This window comes from Gallinula chloropus, assembly GCF_964237585.1.
Source record: "Gallinula chloropus genome assembly, chromosome: 1".
Taxonomy (NCBI): domain Eukaryota; kingdom Metazoa; phylum Chordata; class Aves; order Gruiformes; family Rallidae; genus Gallinula; species Gallinula chloropus.
In genome coordinates, this window is record NC_140085.1 from 43,716,700 (window position 1) to 43,728,245 (window position 11,546).

The window sequence follows — 11,546 nt, forward strand, 5'->3', positions numbered from 1 at the left end:
CTTCCTATCTCTGTAGACCATAAAAATTAGTTATAGAAAGCGCTTCCAGAGTGATGAGATCAAACAGAATTAAACCAGTCTTTAAAAATACATAATTGGATGCCCTAGTCTCCCTAAACGACCATACACTAGAAAGTCTTCTTTAGTGCTTTATCTTCTCAGGTGGAAAGTAACCCTGTTATTTTTTGTATCAACCACACTGAACATGGAGGAACATTTTTGGCTACCTCAACATGGCAATGCATGGCCTCACCCATCAGTGACTGTATAGCACGTTAGTACTACAAAATGCTGGATCTCATTCTACTGCTTAATTAAATGCAGAGGGACCAGACCTGTTCAATATTAAGGGTACCAGATCCTCTGATGCCATCCATTCAAAAGCTAACATCCCATAGCTGATTGCACATTGCATTAGCTTGCTGTCATCACTCCAAGAGCACAATTGATTCTAAAATAGTCAACTCTTCTGCCTGCAGCCTGCCACTCCACAGCTCCTCTGCTGTGTTCCCCACCAGAAGAGCCATGCTGGTGAGTAACCAAGAACATGGGGTCATTGTCACATTTGGGGGTCTGCACGACCCAAGATTGTTCTCCTTGAATTTCTCTGCCTGTCAGTTATTTGATCCTGTCCTGTCGTAGCACTGACGCTGGCAGTGACACTTGGGGTAAAGTGCTATTGGGGTCACGGGTGCAGAAATGGCTTTTTCATCTGGAAAGGGACAATTTGTCAATTCAGGGGCAGAATTTCTGGTCCGGAGCGAGAGAACGAACCTCTCTGGGTCTCCAGTGCTGCTGCTGCAATGGGACTCTGTGAAGCTGTGAAATTCATTCTGTTGTATTCCAGTGCATGTTTAACCACCTTGTTTCCAAATCAGCCTCTGAGTTGATAAATATTTCTCCCCTTCTCCAAGTGGAGCAGAAGCCTCAAGAGAATTTCAGTTTGACTGCAGCTTTGTCTATAGGTCCTTTCCTTATTTGAAATTCGAGGTTAACGCATCTCTTGGGTCGATTCAGGGCGCCTCTCTCACTTTTCATGAAGTCTGGAGGGTTCATTTCTTCCCAGAGGAAATGATGAAACTGTTGCATTCTTCAACAAGCTGTGGGATGGAAACCTCCATGGGGACATTTGGTCCTCTCACTGGGGCTGGGAGAGCTGCAATGGTCCCTGTGCAAGGGAGCATGCAGATTCATGTGTCCACCTCGTTCCAGCCTTTCTGTCAGCAGGAGAACCTGCCTGCTGCCCTCAGGTCTCCAGGACCATTGAAAACCAAGCAGTGGGGTTGGGTGCTGTGTTATTTCTGACACAGAACATCACACTTTAAAAGCAGTGTATCTGATTTAATTGAAACCACCTGGGAATGACCCGAAGGCAGATCAGGAGTTGCATAATTTGTTACATTCAGCTTTTAAGTGGAATTAGGGAGTAGTCTGGAAATGCTGTTGAAGCTGTAGCTCCATTCCAGTCTCCTGCCTCTTAAAACAGTTATTCTGTAATGCTTCGTAATGCAAACACTGAGCTAACCAGTGGCAGAATTCCCTGTACAGACTCAGCCCCTGCTTGTGAGCAGGACTCAAACCTCAGGACATGGGGGAAGGAGGCATAAAAATACATGAGGAACTAAGGATGCTATGTCCCTTTATTTGCCTTTCCACGAGCAGTGTGTGAGGGATCACCTTGCCGTGAGACAGAGGGGGATGCTGTGCTGCTGGTGACCAGACTTCCCACTCGCAGGGGAAGTTGCCAGCTTGGCTTCCATGCTGAGTGGCACCAAGAAAGGTTTAACTATGATCAGTTTTTCTTTCTTCTTTTCATGTCTTTTCTCATCCCCCCAGTTACCATTTTCAAAACAATGGAGGAAGCAGGTTCTGTTGCTTCTATCTTCTAGTGCCACCCCTTCCCTTCATTTCAGTGTTTTTCAGAGAAAAGGCTTGCAGGTTTTTTACCTGTCCTTGCTTTGGGACCTTTGTCTATCTAATAATTCTCTTGGATACACACTCAGTGTTACTAGCTTAGGCTCAGGGTCCTCTCATCAATGTCAATCCTTTCCTCACTCGTCTCTCTGCTGGGCTCCATATTGTCATGTCAAAAGACACCCCAAAACTTTTTCTTTCCACTTTAATCCTCATCTGCCACTGTCTGGGTCATGGGAGGTTCAAGTACACCAGGTAAGGAAAAGCCTAAACCATGACTGCAGTCTGAATCAAAGCTCCATCAACTGCATTTTCCTTCCCACTAGCTCTCAACCAGAATGAAACATAAGACAGCTTTTCATCTTATGTCTCACTATCAGTGACGAAGGCTTTTAAATCCCTGAATGTGTTTCAGGTAGAGGGTGGTTGGAAGTCTGATAAACATAAGTGAGACGTTTCTCTGGTGGATAAAAATGAAGGTTCCACTATCAATCTAGATACATGTTGTTCAGCATTATTTTTTCTAAAGGAAGAGAGCCCCACAGAGCATGCTTAACATAGATTTGCTGCTTTTCTTTATTCTAAAACTCTCTTTTGCAGATTTCATTGGAAAGCAGCTACATTATCACCCAAACCATATATAAAAGTAATTACAACTCAAAGAACTATCAGGAGATTTTGATAAACATACTGCAGCATGCAGAATCAGATGGTTTTTTATTATATTCTCCACTACCAGAGGGGTATGTCCTTTATGGAGCTCCAGCCTCTGGACAGCCAAACACTTACCTCCCCCCCCATCACAAAGGCCAAATGTTTTGCAGCTTGCAAGAATTGCCAAAACTGTAATATGAGCTTGTGGATCTCCTGGTATATTCTCCTACGGCCTGATGTCTTTCTGTGCAATGGGGCACTGCCTCAGACAGCCTAATAAATCCCTTCTCGAGCCTGGAATTCCAGTCTTTGTTTCTGCTCTATGAGTTCTGCCAAACCCTCACGTGCCCCGGAGAGAAGTCTGGGGCCTTTGTTTGTACATACTGTGCAGATTGCTTTGGATGCTCCCACCTCCAAGGTAACCTTAGGTTTTGGACACCAGCCACACTCTTCTCTGAGATAGCATGCAGTTAGTGGGAAACAGCAATAAGATGCAGAGATACCCGTTCCACGTGTCACCAGCAAGCAACCCTGGTACAAGAGAGCTGTTCCATGAACATATTAAAGACCAGCCCTGTAGGGGTTGCCATCTCAACTCCTCACCACACCTGTGCATGAAGTATCACACCAGGTGGACCCATATCCTTCTCTGAGACTAAGACTACTTTATTGTTTGCCAAGTACAGCCATACCACTGCCTTTGCTGTCACAGAGCTCCCATCCTGCCTATTTCCATAATATCCCCAACAGTTTGATTGAGTCCATATCATGACTTCACTCCAGTTTAGTAGTGGTGGAAAGATTTGTGGCTTGGTGGAAAGATTTCACAACTGGGTAGAATGCAATAGCACTGGATATAACGAGGAATGAGTAGAGCACACACCTTTATCACAAACTTCTGCAAAAGCCTGGGTGAAATGAGCCTCCCCCACTCGCAACTCGAGCAGCAACAGCTTATTGCCCTTACAGAACCTCTGGTAGTCTGATCTGGTTAGCTTTGGGAACAAACATAGAGATCCTGAACAGAACGCTGGCACACACATGAAGAGAATAACCAGTATTTAAACTTTGGGATTAGTATGTCTACGAGCTTCTATTGAGCAAGACTTTCAGAAGTTGATGGAGAACTGTTGGAGAGGGTTCAGAGGAGGTCCACGCAGATGATTAGAGGGCTGGAGTACCTCCCCTACGAGGAGAGACTGAAGAAGCTGGGCTTGTTCAGCCTGGAGAAGAGAAGGCTGTGGAGGGACCTCACTGCAACCTTCCAGTACCTGAAGGGAGCAGAGAAACAGGAGGGGAATCAGCTCTTTAAAAGGGTAGACAATGGCAGGATAAGGGGGAATGGATTAAAACTAAATGAGGGAAGGTTTAGATTAGATATTAGGGGAAGCTTTTTACAGAGAGAGTGGTGAGGTGCTGGAACAGGCTGCCCAGAGTGGTGGTGGATGCCCCATCCCTGGAGGTGTTCAAGGCCAGGTTGGATGAGGCCCTGGGCAACCTTGTGTAGATCCAGGCCTGGAAGTTGTTGACCCTGCCAGTGGCAGGGGGTTTGGAACTCTATGATCCTTGGGGTCCCTTCCAGCACAGACCACTCTATGATTCTATGATTCCTTGATAAATTGCCTTGGGCAGAAACATTTTGCCAGTTTCAGTCAAACCAGCAACAGGAAAGACAAAGGTTTTGTTTCTTTTTTCCTTCTTTAATGCTGCAGAACAGATGCTGCTAAATAAGAATGTTAATAAAGCAGGAGGTCAGATTTTAAGAGCTATATTTCCACTTCTGCTTCTTGGAAGACCTCTCTGTCTCTAAGTGCAGCTGTTCACTGGAAATTTTGTAGAAAGTTTAATAAAATCTTAGTTGGGAACTTGAAATATATGGGGAGGCTGACAGTTTTCAGAAAGGATGGAACACGTTGTTCAGCTGAAATAGCTGACAGATTTTTGCCCTGTGGCTGTAGCATTTATCAACTGCAAATAGTAAAAAAGGAATTTAATAGTGGAGAATAAATCAATCTGATTTCAGCTGCGTCCAGTCACAATTTCTCCTGACGTCCCATGATGATCCGAGAGGGATACAGTGTGACTGTTCTCCCGCAGCGGAACCTTTATCACCCACTTCAAAGCTATTGGCTGCCTTTCCTCAAATGTAAGTCAGAGCTTCAACGTGCACCCTGATGAAAACAGGATGGCCCCTTTCAAACAGAGATGATAGAGACGGACGGGTCAGTAAGACGAAACCAGCAGGAGCCAGTGCACCCAGAGCTGCAGCAAATCCAGGCCATAAACAGAATGCCTCCTGTACTTAAAATCCTCCCAGGCCCCTGAGCTGTTGGAGAGTGTGGCGGCAGCGCTGCTGCACCCTTTGGTCCTGTAGACCTGTGGGGATTCAGCAGAGGCTTTTGTCATGACTTACACCCGTGAAACTCATGTTTTAAACCTCTTCAGGGAGAAACTTGCGTCTGCACGTGGCTGATCAGCAAGGCAGCCCGGCACATTCCATAGGCAGCGCTGGGCGGCCATACGATAGGGCCATACGTAGCGGCTGCCGCTCACACAGGTGCTGCCGGCAACGATCACGCACTCGGGCTCGGGTGGCTGGCCCTGGCCAGGACGCCTTGTTCAGGATCAGTTAAGCTTCTGACACCGTCAATCACGTTGACGTGCTCCTGGTGGGAGCCCTTGTGAGAGGGTGTGCTGCAAGCCTGGCTTGTGAACTGGGGAAGGGGAGGGGATTAGCAACTGCCCTGTAACTTGAAGTCTCAAAATTCATGTCTTTCGTGTAGTTTACTGAAGCTAAATCCACGGGGAGCTGCATGCTGTGGCTGGGCTTCCAGTGATCTGATCACACAGGATGTATTAAATTGAAAAGCAGAGCTTAGGGCCACGCCACAGTATGGCCCAATATTTGCACACGTGGGTGATCAAACTGCTCAGATTAGATCTGGTTTACAGACACAACTCGAGTGGGTTTTGTCGTTCTTTTTGGGAGCTTAAAAATGGCTGTTGAGTGAAAAACAGGCTTGGTGGAAATAAAGAAGCCTTACCTAATGTCTGTCTTCTGAAAATTGAGATAACTACATTTTAGCAAGTAAAATGACATTTGAAAACTATATCAAATGTCACGTGCCTGGACTGCGGTACCATGGTCTGTATGTATTTATATACATTGCTTTTGGTATGTTGTTACTACCATTACAGAGATGGGCAACTGAGGCACAGGACATGCTGGGGTGAGATCTGGTTTCAGATAAGACACCTAAAACCAAGTGTCTGAAGTACAGATGCCTGCCTGCTCAATGGATGCCCCCATTCTCATTACAGCCAGTGGAGATAAACAGAGTCTGAAGAGTGACCAAGTTGGACACATGTAGGAGCCTACTTTGGGAGGCATCTCCCACTGATTTCTGAATAACACATCCTCTGTTTGGAGAGAACATGGCTAAATTTCTTGAATACTGAGCCATGGGGCTTCTGTATGTATTCCTGAGCTACCCTGTGCAGACAGTCCTCTCTCGTGGCCACCGCTCTTTGGAGTCATCTCCAAAAGAGCACCAAGAGAATCTGCTTGAGGTTAGATAAGAAGCATCTGCAGCAGCTTCATCCAGGGCACTGTCCTCCTGCTAACAACTCTTGAATGAGTTTTTTGGCAAAGAGCAGACAAGATGGCAAATGTTCAGACAGTTTGACTTTTTACTGTCTTCCAGAAGGCACTACTTCTGTCTATGCAAAAAGGGAACATCTGGAAAATGGGCCAAAGGTAAGAGGCTTAGTGTTGAAAATGGCTTGGGGAAAGACACAAGGAAGCCCATAATCTAGTTCTATTAGAAAGTCAAGGAACTACAAAGACTGTATCACACTTTTGGAGGATTTCAGGACCCACAGAAAGGCTGTTCTGACAATAAAACCACAAGGAACATGACTAAGAACTTCATCTATCACAGCGCTTTATTTCCTTCAGGGTGTTGCAGCTACAGCCTTTCAGGACTCAGAGATACATTCCATCTCCAGGTGACACAGTGACAATTCATTTCTACTGGTCAGAATACACAGTCTCACTAAATCCCCTGCACTACAGCGAAGCTGAAGGCAACTCAGTTAGTCAGCTAGCATCCTCAGTGTGAGGTACAAGGACTGCTGCTCTAAACTCATTCCAAACCCAGGTATCATCTCTAGACTGGATAGGCAACTTCATTGAGGAGGCAGATTCCTCACCTAAAATAATGGAAAGATGATGATCTCCCTGACCAGCTGTTGCCCAAGGTCCGCATGGCTTCCTGATGTCCACAGCCCCGAGTCAGCATATGTGATGAACCAGGTAACATGCCCAGCAGCAAAGAAAGTCTCCAGTATTTTTTTTGTTTTCCATGCCAGCAGTGATCTGTGTTGGATCAACTCCTTTGAAGACTGCATCTTGGATTACACCTATCCTTTGGCCATTCATCTCTCACGTTGCTCGTTAGAGCAATCAGAGCAAAGCTTTTCCTACTGGCCATGTAATATCTCTGCATATTCTTCAGCAAGGTATGTAGGTAAGACCATTTTTTTCCCACAAAAAGGACAACTTCTCTTCACTTTGAAATGGCTCATGTGTTACGCAACGGCTGCACACTATAGGCTGCTGAAGGTATTTGTTGGGCAATTGGGCTAACTGCATTTTTATGATGAGGGTTGGAGAGCTGTCCAGGAATGAGACCTTGGTAGCGAAGACCAGAGTGGCTGAGCGTAGTAAGGGCTGAGATGTGGTAACATGTCTGTGAGAAAGAGACACACTGATTATTTGGGTAGGACATCAGCTCAGCAGGAGTCAGAAGAGTATCCCAGCTCCTGTAGGGCCAGCAAGGAGAACATTAAGAGAATGAAAGGGACCCTTTAAACATTACAGAATGATTTCATAGTTTTCTTTATTTGGCTTTACTGGACTCAATATATTGGTCCTTCTGCAGACTTGCAATCAGATTTATTTATTATTTTTAGGGTCTCTGAACACTCTTAGTATTTATCTCCAGTTTGGTCACTAAAATCCCATAGTAGGGCTGTGCCTTCTTCCCAGCCATCTTGCTAGCTGAGGTCTTAAATTTTGTTGGTAGCTTTCCTTTCTCTGGTAAGAATTCTCTGGTAAGAATTCTGCTTTATCTGATAGCTTGCATGAGAATTAGGGTAATTCATAAGGGATTTACAGTAGGTTTTTAAGAACTCTTTTCTCCATAAGGAGTAACCCACATGTGATAGCTGCCTGGCTGAGGAGCAGAGCAGCAATGTGCCACATTCAAATACTTTTCCGAGAACACAGAGTCTGTGGGGAGACCTCCTGCCAAGAAAATCAGTATCTCCTTCTCCAAACCACAGCATGCCATTCAGACAGAAGGCTTGGAAAAGTCAACTAAAAATACTTCTAAAGACGCATTATTTCTGTTTGGCAAATTGGAGACACGGTGTAGAAAAGCTTCAGGTACTGTCCCCACTACGTTTTTCATCCAGGAATGTTATTGACTTACATATAAAAAAGGGCAGCACAGGAACTAAACAGGAGCTGGATGAGATGCTGAGAACTGATTGATAAAACCCCCACTTCAAAAACTAACCCAAAAGCAACATCATGGCCTGTTATCTCCCCTGTCATCTGCTCTTGGCATCAGCTTCGATAGGAAGAGCTTGCTGTGTCTCCAAACCAGATAACCCACAGCTAGCATGGTGAAAAATAGAAAGCACAGTTCCTGAGCACTGCTTAACGCAACCAGCAGCAGAGGAGCTCGCTTGGTCCCCAGATATAATCCTCCTCCTACCTGTCCTGGGGAAAGCAGGGAAGTTTTAGCAATATTTTCTCTGAGGATTAGGTACTAAAGCTAGTACTGGTGAAAACTTAGCTCTTGATGTAGGCCCTTGAAAGAGAATGCTACCTGCCAGACTTGTGCTTCAGCCTCTTGCCTTTCACGCTTACACCCGTTACCCTCAGGACACGAACCACAGAGAACATGGTTTCTGTTAACTGGGTCTAGACTGCATTTTCCATTTCATTTTCAGTATACAACTACAGACTCTCTGCTGACAGTTGAACCGGCATAACCCTGCCGAAGGCCTGCATGTCGAGGATCATTTTTTCCCTTGGCAGTGGAATAAGCACTGTTTTGGTCTGTAAGACTATGCTAACCAGAAAAAAATAGATCTAAAAATCTATAGTAGCATACAGAAATAAAAAAAAAAAAACCCACACCAAAAAAATGATGCAGGTTTCTTATCACTCTGCATACCTGGTACCCTGAACACCTGGGAAAGCCTCATCTACCAACAAAGGTCTCCAAATGCAGCTCAACTGCTCCGGCAGTTTACTGCCTGGTGTTTTTGGCTTCAGCATCCAGAAAAGCCAATTCCCGATTTTGCGTGACTGCCAATGTAATTTAAGCAAATACTTTGTGTCTGACATACGATACAGGCATTATCATATTTCATAAGCTTTAATCTCCAGATCGTATTGTGTCCCCCAGCTGGCACATACAAAAATACAATGCGAGTTACGGCTGGGTAAGAGCTGCTTCTGCTTTTTTCAAAATGCCTCTGAAGTTTCTTCCTCAGAAAACTTTACACCCCCTCATCTAATCCCCATGTAGTAAGTTTGAAATTCATACAGCTTGAGTAACAAAACTCAGAAAAGATGATTAAGCTTCAGGGAGGGGGGAAAAAAACCACACACATTAAGTAATGGCTCAAGAATTTCTCTCCAGAAAGACTCCCAAAACTCTTTTAGAGCACTAGCAAAAGGGCCTTTGTTTGTCACTACTAACAGATAGAAAAAACAATACATATATCAAGCTTAGAAAAAACAATACATATATCAAGCTTTGCAGTTTCAGGTGTGTATTAAGTTGTTATTAGATGGCACTAGTCCTGCAGGTATTACCCAAAAGTACATTAGAAAGAACTTTGAATACCTGATACAGTTACTGTTCTAGCTTATTTTAACAACTTACTCCATAAATACTCCGTAGGAGATAAAATCTGCCAGAAAACAACTCATTATTTATTTACCTCTTGATATCAGTGCAACAATTCTATTTCTCAACATGCATCTGCATTAATTTCAAATCTGTGATTTCAAACAACTAATGGGGCAGGGAGGGGTGTTTCAAGCACAGGAGACATGCCATGGGAGTTTGGCAATTACCAAGTGTCTTTTGTAACTACCTAAACATCCTCCAACTTGGAAACAAAACATTAGGTAAGTGTCAGGCTTAAACATGGGCAATTCACCCTCTACAGCTCAGGCTGTAGCCAATACTACTATTCCTTTCCTTCTCCTCACTCACTAGAAAACTCCAGGTAGTAAACTAATACAAGGCACCAAGAGACCTTACTGCAGTGCTGGAGGGCAACACTGGTCCTTTGAGAGACAACAGTTTAGTATCTTCTAAGCTTCCCTAAACCATTTTCACTTTTCTATAAATAAAGCTGCTTATCATTGTACTTAAGCTTCAGGAACTTTAATTAGACCAGGAATTCCTCTAATGATTAGATAAAAGCTGTTGCAGTGGACTGGTAACAGTCTTAAACAAAAACAAAGGCACTCTCCTCCCTTTTCCTCTTATTTGGGAAAGTTAACTGTGTCTAAACAGAAAAACTGAAAGAGAAGCCTCCTTTGAAAAGCACTTTTTAAGCCTCTGTTAACCAGGTGGACTGGTAGTAACGATAGACCTTGGCACACACTGTAACAACTCCAACTGCACCTTGCAATTGGGGCCTGAAACACCCAAAACAAACCCAGACACAGAAGTACAAAACTTCAAAGGAAAGTGTGCACCAGGTAAAAATTTGAAGTGTCGGACCCTTCAGCTGCTCTATAAGAAAGCAGACCTCTGAAGCTCCTGAGCTCAAACATTAGGACATGCAAGACAAAGACTTACACCTGTGAAAACCTCCTAAGTTAAAGCATGCATTGAGGAGAGTTAACTATTTAGTACTCCTCCCTGAGTGTTTGTTTATTAAGGAAGCTGCGTGTGTTTGACCTTGAACTCTTGCTGGCTTATTGCGCTTGCGGGCAGCAGTAGCTGTTTCCAGAGAAGCTGCTGAGCAGCGCTGAGATCTGCCAGGAGGACAGGGTGTCACATTCTCACCCATTGTGTGTATTCACTACCACAATCCAACTTTCCAGAGACAAGACAACTACTGCAATTTCACAGCAGCTATTTACTGCTTTGTGAGCTTGGCCAGGCAACCAAACTTCCTTCTACAAGCCGTAACCAACACGCAGGTCTATTTTAAAACCTGTGTCACGAGTAGCGCTGAAGAACCACACAGTGTTACGCTAGTTGGGTCAAATTAATTTTATTATGCTCCATGATGAATTGCCACCAGTGCAACATCCTATTCACTGTACATTTCAAAAATTCACATACTAAAAATTTCCGGTTGATAAATGGTAAACTGAGTGATTGAGAAGTTCTTGCGGATTCCATACGTACAAGTGGCGAGCTGATATTGTCTATGCACATAGAGTCTTGAGATACAAAAGCCTCATGCTAGTTTGTTAATTGCTAAGGCTATCTGGACAGTGATTTAACCAGAATATATAAGAGAGGCCTTCATCACAATGTTTAGCAACAATGCACCAGTATCGTGAAATGCCATCTTCTGCTCACAGTGCAAGTGGCAGAGGGCCGAAGCATGCAGTTATGACTAACTTAACCACTGTTGCAGTCTTTATGCCTGAAATTTATCATGTACAAACACTAAAGTAAATATTAACCTGGACACCACAGAGTGTGAGTGTACTTTCAGTATGAAGAAAAAGAAACAGAAAAGCCCAAAGCTTTCTTTGGCCATTATCTACAAATCAAAAGTTTTGTTCAGTAAGGTAACTTCAGGACTCACAAAACCTGGAACAGAATTTTGATTAATGAACGGTGATGCTTAATTATTAACTATATTACAGAAATTCCAATTCTGGGAACATAAGAGCTAAACATATCAAGTAAGTAGCATGTTAG